The 18,903-nt window shown below is 42.7% G+C and overlaps 1 protein-coding gene and 1 long non-coding RNA gene across 7 annotated transcripts in view; both read right to left on the bottom strand.

Moving 5' to 3' along the window:
* EXT2 (exostosin glycosyltransferase 2) overlaps positions 1-18,903 on the bottom strand; it is a 120,887-nt gene that overhangs the window by 12,012 nt on the left and 89,972 nt on the right. Inside the window, exons 10-12 of one of the 6 annotated variants that reach the window (XR_003045153.1) lie at positions 10,946-11,262; positions 10,342-10,471; positions 3,880-6,281 (exon numbers count right to left, since the gene is read on the bottom strand). The exons of 2 other annotated variants lie outside the window; for them this stretch is intronic. The gene's annotated coding sequence lies outside the window, so the exon portion shown is untranslated. Of the gene's footprint in view, positions 1-3,879; positions 6,282-10,341; positions 11,263-18,903 lie in introns of those variants that run through there. 3 more of the 6 variants (XR_003045154.1, XR_003045155.1, XR_003045152.1) reach the window with 3 other exon arrangements.
* Positions 12,865-18,898, bottom strand: LOC112476604. Its single transcript, XR_003045156.1, has 2 exons — positions 17,353-18,898; positions 12,865-17,266 (listed from the first exon to the last, which is right to left on the bottom strand). It is a non-coding gene; the product is annotated as an uncharacterized LOC112476604 (long non-coding RNA).

The raw sequence follows: 18,903 nt of genomic DNA, 5'->3' as shown, positions 1-18,903 counted from the left end.
AAAAATCTATGTCTCCAGAGTACATAGCTATTGTTAGGACCTTTTGGAAGCCTTAATTTAATATAGAGAATTTGTTTGATTCTACAATCTGTAACATATTGAAAACAAAAACTTGATTTTCATATTCAAAAACGTTCTTGGATAGTTTTGTTAAACAGAATTTGGTAATTTGGGGGTGGAGTACTTCCGATACCAATCCACATGCATTTCTGTACAGTTTAACCTTTAAACAAGACGTTCCTGCCATTAATGAGCACTGACAAGCTGCCAGCTGTTTGTGGGGCGACTCTTCAGCACAGTTCTTCACCCTTTACCAGATCGCTAAAGCAGAGCTCTTGAAAACCCTGCTCTAGTCCCTTATCTAAATTCTAAGTAATCTCATCTAGTCTCAACCACTTTAAATACCATCTATAATCTGATGACCTCCAAATTTATGTTTGGTTTTGAACAGTCCTGATTTAACCAACTAGTTCCTTAATATCTTCAGCTGAATAAACAATAGGCATCTCAAACTTAACATGCCCAAAGCATAGCTCTTGGTTCCATATCCCCAGATAAGCCATTCTCTCAATCTTCTCCATCTCGATAAAGCATCTACCCAATTGTTCAAACCCAAGACCCAGGAGTCGGCCTTTATTCTGTCCTCTCCCTCTTCCCCCACATCCAATCCATTGCAAGTCCTGCTGACTCTACTTCTGACTCCTCCTCTCACCTAGACTACTGTAACAGGCTTCTAACTTATCTCCTTGCTTCCACTCTTGCTCTTCTAAACCATTATTAAAGAGTGATCCTAAAAGGCCCATTCCTAAAAGAATATTAGGGCATGCTGTACAGAATAATTCAATTGGTGGGCTCTACACACACACACACACACGTATATATATTTTTTAAATTTATATTATTTTCATTACATATTTACCCACATGTGTAAGTCATACGGTCATATGCTACAACAACCAGAGGCTTCCCTAACACCCAAGTGTCCCTGGGTCCAAGGAGGATGCTTCGTTGCTTTCCCAAGAGCAGAGCCATTGTGCTAGCACTTCCCTTTTTTAGTGTGCTAGGGCTGCTGTAACAGAGTACCACAAACTGGATGGCTTAAAACAACAGAAATCTTGAAGTCTGAAATCCAGGTGTTGGCAGCCTGCGGGGGAAGGACCCTTCCTCGACTCTTCTGAGCTTCCAGTGGTTGGCTGTCAGTCTCTGGCATTCCTTGGCTTACAGACACATCACTCCAAACCTCTGTCTTCACATGGCCTTCTTCCCTCTGTGTGTCCAAATCTCTTCCTTTAACAAGTCGAATTGGATACCAGTCAAATTGGATTAAAGCCTACGCTAATGACCTCATTTCACCTTGAAAAGACCCTATTTCCAAATAAGGTCACTAAGAGTGAGGACTTCAACATATATATCTTAGGAAGGCATGTTTCAACCCATGACATGTGCCCCAAAATCTTTAAGAAATTTCCTACCACTAAAACAAAACAAAAAAGGGCTTCCTATTGGCTAAGAATAGCATCCAAACTCTTCAGCTTGTTCTAATGGGTCTACCCACTTTCCAGCCTCTTTTTACCACGTTCTCTCAGATTTCGGTGGCTTTTCTGTTCTTTAACCATGACTAGATCTCAAGCCCTTTGCACGTGCTATTTCTTCTGATGACTGTTCTCCTAATTCTGCAAAAGGCGGGTTCCTGCTCATCAGTCAGGTCTCTGTTTAAATGTACCTACTCTGAGAGGCCTTTGCAGATCTTCCTATCTAAGGCAAACACCGTCCTCCAACCAACCCTCACCACATTCCCTTGCCCCATGCTTTCCTTCACCAAACTTGCATTTTTTAAAAAATTGTTTTGGTTACTTATCGTTTACTAATTTATTATTTATTATCTATTATTTCCCTCCTGTGGAATTTAAACTCCACCAGGACAGCGGTTCTGTCTTATCCACTGCAGTATCCGAAGCACAAAGAATAGTGCGGGCACATGCCAGCATTCCACACACACGTGCGGAGTGCATGAATGCGCAGAATCTCAGCAGGCGAACACTGAGAATGAAAGAATGAGACCAAAGAGCCTTGTCTTTTCTTCGCAGCCAGAGGCAGTATATTCCTTAATTCAGAAAGGATGTCTGCAACAGTATTGATCAACCGGTACCATTAATAATAATGTGATATCCTTTGTGTGTGAAGATCGCAGTAATAATTCACCATCACTAAGGCACATGTTTTAAATTGCTTTTCCAGAAGCGGGTGAAGGGATATTTGCTGAGTCATTACCCTGTCTTGCCCAGTCGTCCTTGTGATCATCTACATGCTTTTATGTGATGTCTGACCTGGGTCTTGAACATGGTCTGGAGTTGTGAAAAGAGCTTTCCTTTGTGTGAAACCAGCTCACCTAACAGGCCTCTCAAACCCACAACCTTGGCCTCATTAACACCATGTTGTAACCAACAGAGTTAACCGGCCACAGGCATCATCATAATAGCTGCAGACAAATGAATCCATGTCAAACATTTCCTCAGATGTGTAATGCTGCTGCTGTGTTTTCTACTCTGGGGTTTGTATTTCAGCAGATTAAAATAATATGATACTATTACAGCTTTATAGAGCCCAGAGCAGCAGCATAGTATGTGAGCCATAACCCTTGCTCAGTTTGTGGGCCTGGGCAGACTCCATTAGATGCACTGCTAGTTTCCTGTCTTCAGTATGGAGCACCTGCCTGCTCAGGTCACACCAGTACCACGCACCGATTCACCTCAGTGGAATGAGAGATTTCTGAAGCGCTCCAAGTACAAGCACTAAACTAAACACCAGGGATGGGGCGAGGTGGAGGAAAAGGCGTGGGTGGGGCGAGGGAGGCGTCCATGCAGCTGGCACCTCTGCTAGATGCAAGTTGCACCCGCCCCCCCTTCCCACTTACTTTGAATCAACACAGCTCTGTGATTTCTGCAAAGGAAGTTCAAATCACTTTCCCAAGAGGTTCTTCTTCTCAAATCCCCATTTGCAGCAGTAATAATAATATTGGTACAGTTTTAGGGTCAAATGCTGTTAAGATTTCAGTCTTCTTCTTGTTAACTGAAGCCACTTATTAATGTTCTCTCCAGAGGGACTTAATTTGATGACACTGGGTCACAGAATGCTACATATGCTGCTCTAAAAGCATCAGAGGTGTCCTGAATCTCAGATTCCTCTGGAGCCTTTAGTGAGTGCTATTCCTCACGTGGGGCCTCTCTGCCCTTGACTTATTCCAGGCAGCTGGATACAATCAAGAGACCATCCTTGTCACTTCATCTATAACTCTGCAGCTGACTGCAGGATCAAAACGGAGTGGAACAGAATGGGATGGGCCCTCTCTAATCGAGCCCCAGTGTAGTACGAAGTTCATTATGTATATAGTAAAGCATTTTCCCAGCCAGAGGAGTGAGAACTCAGATTCCACCCCCCTCTCCAAAGTCTCCCCACCTCCTACTCCAACTTTTTTCTTTTTACCCCAAGAAAACGTTCTGGGGTCAGCCTTCTGACACTCCTAACAAATGCCTTTATATATTGTAGTGTGGGCACTTCGAACTTCACATTCTATCCCTGTTGTTCTAGTAACAGTGCCTCCATAGCGATCTCAAGGCACAAAGCCATCATTCCACTGTTTGCCTATACCACCGAAGTCCTCCATATATACTGCCCTTCTCTATCTTTAATCGCACACATCTTTGAAGACGGAAGCCTATGTCTGTTATAACAAACTCTATGCCTTGGTTAGGAGCTTAGGAATAATGTGAACAGTCCTTACATTTGGGGCCTATTCAAACAGAGATTGTAACAACATAATATCATCCTCCAACTGTTTTCTTTCGATCTAATTTGGATAAGCTTGGTCCTAACCACCTCTTACCAGGAATATGAAAATTTTTTCCTCTGGACTTCTGGCTGTTTTTGGAGTTATCGTTTTTTTTTTTTTTTTAAGCTTCCTGAGGTTTTTTTGGGTTCCCACAAAAGTTCAAACTGAGATCTTCTATCTTTGTTTAAAGGGCACAGGAGGCAGCCTAGATTACCTCCTACAGAAGATACAATGCGGGACATGGTTTAAGTGGCTCAAGAACTAGCTCTGCCAGTGAGGAGCTGTGCAATGGACCTACTCGAGGCGCCCGCTTTCATTTTGCCACCTACAAAATGAGGGGTCAGATTAGGTGACCTCTAATGTCCACTTAGGGCTAAAACCTTGTATCTTTTTCCTCACTAACCCATTCCCACGGGAACTAACTCATTAACCGTGATCAGCTGTGAGCTGGAAGTCTCTAAAGAGCATGGCCTGCAGGATTAAACTTCGTTTAAAATGCCGTACACATATGGGTGCTCATGAGTGTTCCTGAGAAGAGGATGATGCACTGTATCCTGAGCCAGCTTAGAGAGTGCATTTTAAACTCAGGGTGTGTGCTAACCACAATCAGATTCAGGAAACTGACTGGGGAGAAGGGGGAAGGTGTAACCACAGGTGGTGCCCATCTGGGATATACAATTAGGAAATCATGGATCAGTTCTAGGAGAGAAGTAACTCTCTGAAGTGGCTGCTACAGTCATCACACTTTCAAAGGCACAGTTCCGTAGGGATATTGCTACTGGGTGAGACGGATACCACATGTATTAGGATTCGTGAGCCAAGAGATGGACTAAGAAGGGGTAAGGTAAATGGGAGGGGGGGAGGGGAGACGTGGATCCAGGATGTACCAAACTGGGCCGGGGCTTCATTTTTCTCCTTGCACACGCCCCTGCATTTTGACAATCCCTAACCAACAGAACTCTATGAACCAACCCAGACCCTGTGGTCACATGCTTATTTTAACCAAGGCAGAGCTGCAAGAACCCAACTTGCAAATGTCTTTGAATTACTGGCCCTTCTTCTCTTCAGGCTTGTGTTGCATGCTGCCCAGATGGGAAAGGGGTAGCTGGCTGGATTCCAATTCCTAGCCGGTTTCCACAGAGGAGCCAGTTAGTGGATTCACTCTCAGCCCTCTGGGAACAAAGCTCACCTTTTATATTTGGAATTTCCTGAAATGAAGTGGAATGAAGGGGCTGATTGGCTTCATTTTCAGCTCATGCTTTTCATTACACTGGTGGTTGGTAGTTTCTGTCAAGGGGGCACTTTGCAGAAAGCCAAAGAGTTTTTGTCCACATCTGGGACACAATTAAATGCTAATGCTAGACATCTAGAGCAAGGGCGCCCTAAAGTTATCACCTGGACTTCTCTAATGCTGACTGGTTTTGACAAACACATGTACATGCTGTGTTATGCATTTAGATCTACCTGTTCAATCACGTCAGTCTGCCCGAGAGACCTTTCCAACCCAAGGCAGGATTCTGCTTAAAATAAGTCAAGCAGGAAAACCGGTATCATGGGAAGGCTTCTGGGGTTTTGGCAGAGATCCTATTTGCCCCAGTCTGGCTTGAGGTTAGTGCCTTGGTGCTGGGGACATGATCTCCAATCCTTTCAAGTTCCTGCTTCAGGCCTGGGGCAGTGATGAAGGCAAAAACACAGCCTGGAGCTGGCCACAGTTGACAGAGGAATGTCTGCTATTAGATCTTTCGTCAGGTACCACTATTAGGAAGACATGGCTGAAAAAGGTGGCTTTAAAATAGTCCCCTCCTCCCGTATCTGTACCATCTCACCAGATGGCATTACTACGTGCCTCTGTGGATGACAAGAAGCAGCACACTTTTATGATCTGAGCCGCTGGGGCCCTGCCTACACTACCTCAGATTTGCCGTCAGAGATCATTTGGAAGGCAGAGATCATTTGACACAGTTCCCTCACTGCATGGAAGAGAAAATTCAGAGCTGGAGAGGAAGTGGCTGTCCTAAGGTGACGCTGCTAGTTCAAGCTGAGTCCTAATTCCCAGAGTGATTTCCCACTCTTCTGATCTGAAAAAGCATCTCGTTTCCTGAAGCTCGGTCCCTCACTTATAAAACAAAGAATTCAGATGATGTCTTAAGTCACAGTGCCATGTTCTTCGGCTCTGTGGTGTTAGTGGTAGAGGTGGTAAGAGTCACTGAATGACCGAGTCGAGCGCAGACGGGTGAGGAAAGGAAGCTGAAGAATACGACAGAACCCTTTGCCCCCAGCAGTACTCATCTTCTAAAAGCTGAAGGCTCTTCATGAATGTGGTTCCCATTTAGCAAGGAAAGCCACATGCTTACGCCATTAAAAGGAGGAATTCTCGTCAGCTGTGTAGCAAACGAGCGAGATTCCACACATGACATCCCGGTCCTACTGGAACCTTGTAATCCGTGAGGCTCTGGGGGAGAGAAGGAAACACAAGCAGAAAGCAGCTGAACGAAAGCTTCAACTCAACTGCTATTTTTCATGCGGCAATGAATCCCTTGAGAGATAATAAAGAAGGAAAGAGGAGACGTGAGACTGAGGGGATGGGAGGAGGAGATGGTCAGGAACGGGCCGTGGGCTTTCCGATTTTGGGCTCCTTAAGACCCACGAAATAATGAAATCACTTTCACTTCCACAAGCTCCACTCCAGTGGGGGGCATACTATTTCTAAGTCTAGTCCCAGGTCACTGTTTAATGAAGTTAAGAGAACTGTGATCATAGGCCAAATGGCTATTCTCTTTAAAGCCTGCACGAATGGAAACAGAGACTTTAGTTTTTATAAATAATCATTACTGGGCTTTTGAAATTTCAAGTTGACTTTGGTGAGGCTCAATTTAAATGACTGGGGACCAAAGATATTAGTTCTTGTCCAGCAAGGAGGAAATAACTCTCTTTACTTCAAGTCACTGCGCTGGTGACTTCCATCCCTTGCAGTCAGGGATGCTACTGCAAAACTGGCAAAGTCTTTTTGTTTTCCTTCTCACTGCAGAAAGGGAGGAAATGGCATTGACCACAAACTCCATAATCCTGGCTGACTTCAAAGCATAAATGTGGTTCCAAAATAATTCCTTGGTGAGTTAATTCATCATCGTGCCCTGTATGTGCTTAAACACCAGAATCTCTTGGGGGAGAATCAATCAGCAGGGGGACTCTTTTGAGTTATTTATTTATTTATATCCCATCTATCCCTCCCACCACCACCCCAAATGATTTGAGATGGCTCCCAATAAAAGGCAAAAACGACAATAAAATCCAAACTGTCAAGACAGATGATATCCTTGACAACATTTAAAACACAAAAACAAAAACCCAGAGATGTTCCATCTCTCTTAAATACCAAGTTCTACAAAGGCGATCCAACAGCAAGCTACAGCTGCAGAGTTTCGGGATGAAGAGATTTGAGGAGTCCTACTTATTAATTCATTTATGCATTCAACGGACAGATACTTGAGCTACCACTGTTTTTTTTAATTAAAAAATTTTGAGATAATTGCAGATTTAAAAGAAGGAAAAAATGCAGATACTGTGTACTCTTCTTTACCCAGTTTCCCCCAACGGCAACACCTGGCAAAACTATAGTATGATATCCTAAGATGCTAAGACTGATACAGTCAAGATACAGAGCACGTCTGTCACCACGAGGGTCCCTTCTGTTATCCTTCATAGACATCCTCCCCCATCCAGGCTCCCTCTGGCAGCCGCTCATCTTCATTTCTTTAATTTTGTAATTTCAAAAAGGCTACGTAAATGAGGTCATACAGTATTTAATTTCTTGAGGTTGGCTTTTTTCATTCAGCATAATTCCCTAAAGATTCATCTAAGTTGTTCTATGTATCAGTTAGTTTGTTCCCTTCTATTGCTGAGTCGTATTCCACAGTATGGATGTACTAGTTTGTTCAACCGTTTACCCACTGAAGGACATCTGGGCCAATTTGTTTCTGGCCTTTACAAATAAACCTGCTATGAATTTGTGTGGGCATAAATTTTCATTCCTCCAGGATGAATGCCCAAGAGTGCAACTGCTGGGTCATATGGTAATTGCGTGCTTAGTTTTATAAGAAACTGCCAAAACTGTTTCTCCAGAGTGGCCGCACCATTTTACATCCCACCAGCAACGTATGAGTCATCTCGTTTCTCTGCATCTTTACCATTTACCAGCATTTGGTGTTGTCACTAATTTTTAATTTTAGCCATTCTGATAGGTATATAGAGATATACAATTGTGGTTTTAATTTGCATTTCCTTAATGGTTAACAATGTTGAACATCTTTTCATGTTTATTTCCCATCTGTACATCCTTTTCCGTGAAATGTCTGTTCATGTCCTTTGCCCATGTTCTAATCGGACTGTTTTTCACTGTTGAGTTTTGAGAGTTCTTTATATATCCTAGATATTTAGTCCTTTGTTGGGTATGTAGTTTGCAAATATTGTCTCTCAATCTGTAGCTTGTCTTTTCATCCTCTTCAAAAGGTTCTTCACAGAGCACAAGTTTTTAATTTTGACGAGGTCCAATTTATCAATTTTTCCTTTTATGGATTATGCTTTCGGTGTTAAATCTAAGGACTCTTTGTTTAGCCTGAGATCCTGAAGATTTTCTACTTAAGTTTTCTCCTAAAAGCTTTAAAGCCCTATGAATATATGTAAGTCCATAATTCACTTTCAGTTAATTTTTCTATAAGATGTAAAGTTTAGATCAGGGTTAAATTTTTGCCTGTGGATATCCAGTCCATCCATCACCATTTGTTGAAAAGGCTATCTTTCCTCTACTGAACTGTTTGCACCTTTTGTCAAAAATCAGTTGCCCCTCCCCCATTTTTAGGGACTATCTTACACTTAGAAGAGTAAGTACAAAAACAAAGCATATTTATTAAGGAGTTTGCTATGTAGAAAAGCTAATGATATGCATTAAAAAGCTAGAATGCTTAATAGAAACAAGAACATAGGCAAAAGTAGGATTACTTCTGGGTTGGGGGTGGGAAAGCAGGGAATAAGGAAAAGCCTTCCTGAATTTCATTTTCAGGGAAGAAAGGAAAAGAAAGTTAAATTACAAAGTTAGGATGAGATTCTCATTGCCCCCAGTCAGGTAAGTCAGTTGTACAAAATTATTCTTTGCTGTCTATTTAGCAGGCCAAGAAGGAGACCAGGATTATCTCATCAAATACAGAATAAAAAATTATGTAACTTTGAACAACTTCTTATAATTTTACTCACAGAAACTAAACCGGAGAAAATTCAATGTTCAAACACATTTTCACTCAGTTAGCTAATAAATATTTACTGAGCATCTACTATGTGTCAAGTACTGAGATGCCAGTAGCAAAAAAGGCACACAGAATCCTGTCTGAATGGACAGCTCTAAAGGGAGTTTTCCAGTTCAGCCCCAGGTCTCTGCTGTGGATTTCATTACGGCCCTGGTTACTCCTTCCTTCCTTCTCTTAGAGCGGAGTGTCAATATTTAACCAGGACTTGCGCCCCACTCCTCAAATCTTCAGCCCAACACAAAGGCTGGCTGGGAACTTTTAAAGGTTTTCAACTCTTGATCTAAACCAGCCAACAGATAGTAGCAAATATACTGCAACCATAATTAATGTGAACCCTGGGTACTAATTGTTGAGCACCAAGCAATCGATGTGATCTAAGAGATGAGCTATAAATACCACACCGACCAGTTCACGTCGATTTGTAGAGACTCATTTTCCAATTGTGACATTTCTATGGTCAGGGGATTATTCTGATCCTTTAAGTTTTCTTTTTATTCTTCCAAAAAGTGGAATTGCTACGTCTAATGCCATAACGATCACCAACCACTGTCTCAAACTCATGATTTTGCAAGCAGACTTACAACTGGCAGACTGTAGCTTCGCAATTGGGAACAGCATAGCCTTTTCCTTGGAAAGCCATAGCACTGCCCTTCTGAGAGCTCTGATGGGTGATTTTGGGGCCTGGATGCTGCTGTGGCTTTCATTTCCTCTGGCCCTATGCCAATTCCTGCTCACACACCTTCCTTAAGCATCTCTATCAAAATCAGGGCAGATAAGCAGCCCATGCAAGACAAATTCCCCATATCCCCAAATCAGAAGCCAAATCCTGAAGCTCTGAATTCCTGGAGCAGTAAAAGCCTGTAATCAATCTCAATGAGACAACAGGCAGCTTTCGGAACAATAACCTTCAAACATATGGATCCTTTCAGGGTTAGAATACCACTGCAGATATGTCCCTTTGAATGCGGGGAGGGGTGTGTGCACTCTTTGAACCATCAGGTGTGCCAACACCCCACATTAAAGTAACTACCCCACATTATAAGCACTTGCTCCCGAGGCAGGAAGCAACGAAGCCAGGTGGCCCTGATGGAGCTGTGTTGAGGCCCTGTGGGCAGCGCAAAGGGCTGGGAGCGGAAAGGCCACGAGAGCTCTTTCCTCACCGGCACTGCTTGGCACAAAACAAGCAAGTATGAAAAACATCTTGAAACCCACCTGACTTATTTGGGATGGGAGTCTGTGTGCAGGAGACACCCTTTGACGGTAAGATGTGGCAGCAGAAAGCGTGTCCCCTTCTCTTTGGGAGCCAGAGTCCTTCGCCCTACATTTGAGGTTTCATTAATGGCTGTGTAAACAAATTCCGAGCTTGTTATTTCTAATGTGCTCAGTGGGGAAGGAAAAAGTGTCACTCTATTGTAATTCCCAACTGGGCGCTTTTTCAAACGATCAGATGTTATTTCACGGTTCGGTATATGTATTCGATTTCCTTCCCTTAATATTTGTTTGGCTTGTTCTCCGATGGGGACTGGGCACTTTGGAAAGGCTCTGAGAGGTCGGCCTGCACTGAAGCCTCTCTCAGCACCTCTGCGGGCTCCCGGCCGCTGCTCTGGATCTTCTTTCAGCAGTTCTCACTGCGGCAGCCGCACGCACGGACTATTTTCCCTCCAGGTCCCGTGAGTCTTGGGGGTGTAAATCAATGCAAGCTGGACACGGGACAGACCTAACCGATTACTCAGCTCTCCTACAGGCTGAGAACAGGGAGCCTGAAGCGATGTGGAGACTATCCCGGGAGAGAAGTCTCTGAGAAAGAATGACTCACCTCTGACCACAACCTTTCATGTGTCTCCTCTGAAAGAACCTCTGGCCTTACCTTACAGGGAGAGGGGTGCTCATAGAAAGAAACGAACCATGAGTCCCGTTCCCGCTTCTGAAGATAAGGTTCTCTACAAAGGCAGCTCCTCAGGTACTTAAGTGAACGATGGAGGAAAGACAGACAGATGTCCCTTTCAGTATTACGGCCAGGCCCAGGGTAGGTACTCAGAGGGGACTGTCATTCACTCAGATAGTACAGGCTCCAAGAGAGCATACAGCCATCAGCTTCTTCAGACATTTAATGAAGAGGGCACACCACGAGTCCTAAGGAAGTCAGAGTTACAAAAAGCTCAGTGTTGGCAAAATGGTTCCAGCTACACTGTGAAGCTTTAGTGTGGGACCCAGTGAATGCTGATCCCAAACAGCTTTGGCAAGGTTAGATCGGTGCGTGCCAAAAATGGGCCCGGCTCACAGAGAGTCTCAGTGGCTGCAGCCCTGCAGCGGCCGTGTGGATGAAGTCCTGACTGGCTCCATCGGGCACTCCTGCTGCGGTCTATCATCCAGATAAGAGCAGAAAAGACTTGAATTCCCAGGCTTGCCAGTCACCCACTGGGTCAGATACTGTGAAGGCTCAAGGACCTGAGTTGGCCAAGAGGTCAAGGAATGGAAATCTAAGGGTCTAGTTTTCTCACTGAAGACTGAGACACATCCAATGACTGGACCATCCGTCTACTGCAAGAATGTCCCTCCCTTAGGGGCGCTCCTATTAGTCTTGGCTACGCAGTCATCGAGCTTCTTGCTGTCCCGGATGAACTCAAAGGGTAAGCCCGCTCTAGATCCCATGGCAGGATGAGATAAGTGGTTCCGTGTACCAAAAAGAAAAACCTTTCAGAAGAGACCCTCCCTGTATTCCCAACAAGATAGCACATTTTCAGATTTAGAACTCTGAGGCTGAAATCTAGGGAGAGCAGTTAATTTTCTATCAGAAGGATTTTTACTACAAGTTTGTGAGAAACAATCTTTAGACCCAATCCAAGACTTGTTTTCCATTTATCTGTTCCCCAGACCTGGTATCTGTGGCACTTTTCACTGGCAGAAGGCTCAGAGAGGGACAACAAGACAGAGATAGCGTTTTTGTTGTTGTTGTTGTTTTTAAGTTACCTGCTAGTTTTTAAAGAGATATTTAGGAAGTATAATCCCATGATAGGTTGTTTCCCTCTTTCAGATCTTCCAGTGAGAAGAGAAAAAGTGGGATGGTTTATTTAGAATCACAGATTTTACCATCTCTCCCACTCTCCCTGGACGAGTATACAGATAACTATAAATTTTACTGATTACGTTTAAAATGTAACTGTTACATAGAGCCTCAGCTCTGGAATTCTCCAGTTAGTTGAGCTTCCTCATCACAAATTAAGTCTGAGCTATGTGTAGGCCTATCTTTTCCTTTTTGGTTCTCCAGTGCATTTGAACAGTATAGATTTCTCCACTGCCACTACCTAACTGGCTTTCCCTGTCTTCAGTCTCTGTCATCTCTAATTCATCCTGCGACCTGCTTTTACCATACACCTCTCTACAAACCTACCTCTTTACCACCTTACACTTTTCAGCTGGCCTCTTCACCCGTCTGTCAGCTGGCCCTATATTGCCTAAGCAACCAAGGTTCCACTGTTCACCAAAAAACAAGTTCCACTCTCATCCCATCAATCTGCTTATAACTTCCCTGTGCAACCACACATACCAAGCTTATTCTCACTTTGCTCCCTCTCCTCTTGGTGCGTCCTACACCAGGAAAGCCCACTTAAAGATGGTTTTATGTTCTCACGAAAAAAACAAGAGAGACAGACATTTCAAGTTCTTCTAATTTCCTCCCATGATTCTTTGAAAGTGTATACTTGCCATTGCCTTGTGGAGTTGTGAACACAATAATACAAATAAATTCTCGTAATTTATTAGCATCCAAGAGGTTTACCCAGCCTCTGTCGCCCATGGGATACCCAGGTAGAGAAAGAAAGGCATCAGCATTTTGTGCACCTAATAACATCCAGTTGCTCTTCGTGAAGTCCATTCCCCACGCGAAGTACTGACTTTATAACCAGTATTACTAGCCAAGAGTGTTTCACATCACTCAGGTGAAAAATGTTCAACACTTAAGTGCTACTAATAATTTTTATGGTTGGAAATGAGGATCAAAGCATAAAAGAAAAAATAAATTCACGGGTTCATACATTCAGCCAAGTCTGCATGGCTCATTTTCTGCCACATGTTTTAAACGGTCTCCTTTAAAGGCGGGGGAGGGGAGGAGGAACAAGTTGCATTTTATTTCCCAGCTCTTTAGGACTGAAATAAAAGCAGACAGACTTGGGGGGAAAAAAAAAATCAAACATTCGAGTAACACTATACACTGCTACTGTTCCCCCAGGAGCTCCTTGCAAATGAGTATCAAGAACTCAATAGATACTTTCCTGGAGAAATACATAAACAGATAAATAAATTATTCCAGGCTGAAAAGAATTTCAACATCTGGTAGCTCACTAGAGCTTGTCAAACAAGTCAGAAACACGCAGGGCCAGAGAAGATCATTCTTTAGCTTCTGATTTCGGGGCTGGAGAGGGAATGTAACATTTCCCAAAGCTCTTTGCCTTCCAACAGGGAATATGACCCATTTAACAGGCAAATGACCCTTGTGTTTTCTTCCAATTAAGCAAATAACGGTACCCAGTATTAGGTCTCTAATCCTAATGTCTGCGTGCTCAAGTCACAGACAGTGGAAGAAAAAAGGCCTTTCCTACACGGGCCGGCCTTTCGTTCCCAAGAACTTGCTATGTCGTGCCTTTAAGGGTCATGTTTAATGTGCATTTAACACTTTAAAGATGTAACTTAACCTCTTCGCACCTCAGTGTCCTCAGCAGTAGAGCAGAAAGAGGCGGGATGATCTCTGGGTCCCTTCGCGCTCTGAGCTTCTGGACTGAGGTTAAGAGGCATGCTGGGATTCTGATGCTCTGGCCAGATCGGCAGGGAGGCCTGAGGGTGGGTCCCCTCTTGGCGGCAGCCTCGTCGACACACCGCAGCACGCAGCACTAACATTACGAACTTGTGCTACAGTCTGACAAAGGCCGTGGAGAGCACTGCTGCGGCTCTAGCAACTTCCTCCCGGAACGGGATTCTGGGGTTCACTATCATTTTCAGGCTGTTCTTCCCCCATCGCTCCTCCTGTACCTCTTAACTCTTATGTCAGGCCCACATTTTCTTCTCACGGCTTTGAGAAGTGAATAACCTGTGAGCTGCCCTTTAGTCTCTGCTCAATGTCCCTTAAGTAAGCCATGAAGACTATTGCTTGAATGCAAATGGCAAATCTCTACAAATCCATGCTTCTAACCTCTGACAAAAGCACTGCCTTAAAATGCCCTCGCATTTGTGTAAATCAGGCTGAAACTCTGCTGCTTGAGTGGACGTGAGAGGCCTCAGAGGAGGCATCAGCAGAACCACGACCGAAGCGAGTCCTGGTCCAGCACACTCCACCCTGGTTGTCCTCCATTAACATGACAGCTGTATTTGCCCTTTGGCTCCTAACATGCTGCTGGCCATCGCCTCCAAATACCCCTGGATCCTCACACATGTGATCTCTCTGGGTTTCACAGGAAAGGAAGGCATCTGACATGCTGTATGTACAGAAGTCTGGTACTTCTTCCCATGGAACCACTTCAGCAGGGTTGCCTGCACGTCTGGTCTCTTAGATTTGTTACACCTGAAGGGACTGCAGGACGTCATTTACTCTGTTCTTCTGTCTCCAGGCCGGACTGCTAAAACCACTCTAGCTACTAGAAGACTGCTGGCTTCCCCTTTCTGAAAAATTCCCAGATGGGGAATTGTGTCTCTTCAGATTTCTCTAAAAATTCTTTGGAGGCACAGCAAGAAAGGCCTGTTGCATGGTTTCTCTTTGATTCTCACAAATTCAATAATATGTTTAAACTATTTTTTATTTAAACTAGGATCATGAATTTAACTATGACAGAAATGATAAAGGCTATAGAAAAAAATAAACAAGAAATAGAGATGCCTATTTTAGAGAGAAACAAGCAGGGGGGACATTTAGATTAAAATTAAAAGTGCCAAGGGAACTAACCTTACTTAATTGACCTAGTAAGATCATTAAATCTACAATTGCAGAATGTATGCTTTTTTAGTGCACACAGAATATTTAACAAAATAGACCTTTTACTGGGCCGTATAAGCTCAATAAATTTCAAAATATCGAAATCACATGGAGTATATTTTCTGACCACAGTGGAATCAAATCAGAAATCAATAAGAAAAGGGGAATTTTAAAAACTGTCAAAAGTAAACAGTATACTTTTATATAACTGCAGGTTAAAGAAGATATTACAGTGCAAGTTAGGATATATTTTAAACTTAAGGATAATAAAAATATAACAGCAAAACTTGGGAATATACCCAAGGCAATAATTAAGGAGAAATTTACAGCTTTAAATGCTATGTTAGAAAAATATTGAGATCAATGATCTAAGCTATCAAATTAAAAGGCTAGAAAAATAACAGCAACTTAAACTCATGAAAGTAGAAGAAATTAATGGTTAATGAAATACAAAGCAAATATAAAGTCAGCCAAATCAGAAGTTGATTCTTTGAAAACATTATGACACTGATATACCTCTAACAACGCTGATCAAGGAAGAGAAAAACAAAAATTACCAATATCAGGAATGAAAAAGAATACATCATTCCAAATCCTGTAGACTTTTAACGAAATAAGACAAATGACTTTATAGTAATACATTGTATGATTTAGATGAAATGAACAGATTCCTAGAAAAACACATCCTATTAAAAACTAATACAAGAAGAAATAAAGGAGTCTGAATAGTACTGGAGCTATTAAAGAAATTGGGTCTATAATAAACATGCTAGAGAACAAAGGGAACATAGAATGGGTAGTATAATAGGAAAGTTATAAATATCAACTATGGTCTCATGACCAAGCTACAGAAGCAAAGAATGTATTGGCTATGCATATTTTCTCCTTTCCTTGCATACATACACGAATTTGTCTCCTCTTCTTTTCCTATTTCTATTTTATATAAGAATCAATGTTACGATTACTCAGTGTATACATAAATTTAGGCAACTTATTCTTTGGATGTTTGTTGCTTCCTGATAAGTTTAATATCCTTGCTCAAATTCTGAAAGTTTTCAGCCATTATTTCTTCAAATATTCTTTCAGTCCCATATTCTTTCTCTTCTTCTGGAACTCTGATGATGTGGATGTTATATTTTTCGTGATTGTCTCTGAGGTACTGTTCAGTTTTTTTTAAATCTATTTTCTCTTTTCAGACTGAATAATTCCTACTGACTTATCCTCAAGTTCACCAATTCCTTCCTATCATTTCCATTCACCTATTGAGCCCATTGAGTTTTAAATTTAGGTTACTGTCATTTTTCAGTTCTGAAATCTCCATCTGGTTCTTTATATCTTCTGTTTCTCTGCCAAGACTTTCTCTTTTTCCAGTGCGCATAATTGCTTATTAGAGGATTTTTTTATGATGGCAGTTTTAAAATCTATGTCGAATAATTCCAGCATCTGTGTCATCTTGGTGTTGGCTAATTTGAGACCTGGGTAGTGTTTTATATCACAGTTTATTTCTCAAAGCTTTTGCTGTATTGATTCTAGTCAGTAATACGCACGGGCTGATTGAAGGGAGGAGGGGGAGAGTGTGCCCAGGACCTCAAACACAGATTTAAAGAATCCCTTTTTCAGCTTCTCCTTTCCAGGATCTTCCCTCCACCCTTAAACTGGGATGAGATGAGGCTCTGGCTCTTTGCTATCTGGGAACAGTGAGCAGGACTCCTCGCCACCAATCTCCATAGCTGCCTCTTTGCTGACGTTCACTTAGTGCAGGGCCTGGATGGGCAACTGGGTTCCACCCCACAGGTCAACAGGGCTCTGCATGACAATCTCCAAGGTCATAGCATCTAGCTGGCAGAGGTAATGGAAAGCTTCTTTTGTGGTGTCTGCCTGGTGCACAGTGGGTATAGTCAAAAGGGTTCCATATGCAAGGGCTGCCCTTTTCCCAGGCTTTGGCAAGAGAAAGTCGGTTTTTCTTGTTTGCTTGCTTGCTTGTTTTTATCTATGCCTGTAATTGTTATGGCCTTCTCTAGCACTGAGACCGTGGAGGGAAGGGAGAGAGGAAGGGAGAAAGGGAGGAAAAAAACCCACGGGAACTCACTGCTGGGACATCCCTCAAGTCCTGACGTTCCTAGCCAGTCTGTCTTCCTCTTCCAGGAATAGGGTGAAATGTGCTTACTTGATCTTCTGCAGAAGTGAAAATCTACAATTTATTCGTTGACAGAACATTCAAACAGAATTGTGATTAAATTAAAAAAGGAATTAATAATTACCCAGAAGTTAATATTATGACCACTGGGACTTTGTGTCTCCTCCTTGGGGGAGAGAATGAGAAATCTTTATTTGTATAGGGGATGGCTGCATCTTCTAAGTGGAAGAATAAAGTTGTTACTATTGCTGAATGAAGTTCAAATCCATGTAGAAGGCTGTGTATGGACATTGAGAAGCCAAAGGGGTAGACTGTGCTAGTTATTAAGCTATTGTCTCACAACCCCACACCTGCTTTGTGACGCTGGAGCTGAGACTCTGCAAGAAGAGGTAGCTCTCTGTCTTGGCTATACCATTCTGAGTGTTCCCTTTTTTCCACAAAAACAAACACATGGGCATAATTTGAAGCTATTATAGGCAATGAAGAGAGAAAATACTGGCAGAAAAAGACTGATCTTTAAGCCATGAACTGGCTAGAGAAACAAGGTAATTTGCTTTTTTAAAAAATGGGATAAATGTATGCTTTATGAGCTATTCTCAAGCCTCCCGCTGGCCAAGAACTATACTGACACGCCAGCATATTTCCTAACAATTTTCTACACTCAAATGGAGCTATACACATATATATTTGGGAGGAAACAAACAAACCCGGGAAAACTTGAGCTTTTAATTTTTGGTGGTGGCAGTGGTAGGGGGATTCCTATTCCTTCCCCTTAAAGTCCACTTTTCAAGGTTAGAAAATAAATTCCTATAATAAATATATGTACCAAATATGACTTCACTTCCTAACATTTCCTGATTTCGTAGAATCTCAAATTCAACAAATCCTGAATCAACTAAAGAAGATGGTTGGTTACCTTTCTCCCAAAGGCAAGATAACTATTGGGGATAAATTTCAGCACTTTCCCCTGTGCCAGCTGTAGCTAATTGATTTATACACTCTGTTTTGCTTAGGTCTGATACCCCCATTAAACCCCTGCAGCCACCATGCATCTCCCGCACATCCTCCCTGACAGAGCTCATCAATTCCTATTGCTTTTCACCAGGCCTGGGCTCTGGCACTTTCCCCGAGGGAGACCTTTACTGGTCTCCATACTTAACCCTTGAACTCGGCCTAATCCATCAGCCGCATTGAATGAACGGTGATAGAGAGTGTTTCTCCCTAAAGACAGGCAGCCAGCCTCTCCACTTAAAACTCAGGAAAAAAGCCATCGACGGGCTCTGCTTTCTGTTTGTCAGTGTCGCCAGCTTCTTCACTTACTGATGTTTTTACTGTTGCGGTGCCGAGCTGCTTGAATCAGGGGAAGCGCTATTCAAAAGGAGACATCAATTAAGTGCTTGTTAAACGCTATAGCTGCTCTTTTGAAAATGTCCCCCGGGACTCTCCTTGGGAGTTCCCAAAACGAGTGGAGGGCACAGCTGTCATTTTGGAATAGGGTTTCCCCAAAATTTTAAAGAACAGCTTCATAACCCACGCTCCTGTGCACGGCTCTGGACCTTACTAGAATTCTAAAGTTCTGACATTAGAGAATGAGATATAATACTCTTTATTAGGAACAACAAACAATACTAGGATGTGAATATTAAATATGTAAATAAACTGTTGAAAGCCTCCT

The sequence above is a fragment of the Pteropus alecto genome, unplaced genomic scaffold (assembly GCF_000325575.1).
Source record: "Pteropus alecto unplaced genomic scaffold, ASM32557v1 scaffold71, whole genome shotgun sequence".
Classification (NCBI taxonomy): Eukaryota; Metazoa; Chordata; class Mammalia; order Chiroptera; family Pteropodidae; genus Pteropus; species Pteropus alecto.
Note: the sequence above shows the minus strand (reverse complement) of the source record. Positions and strands in the feature narration are given on the sequence as shown.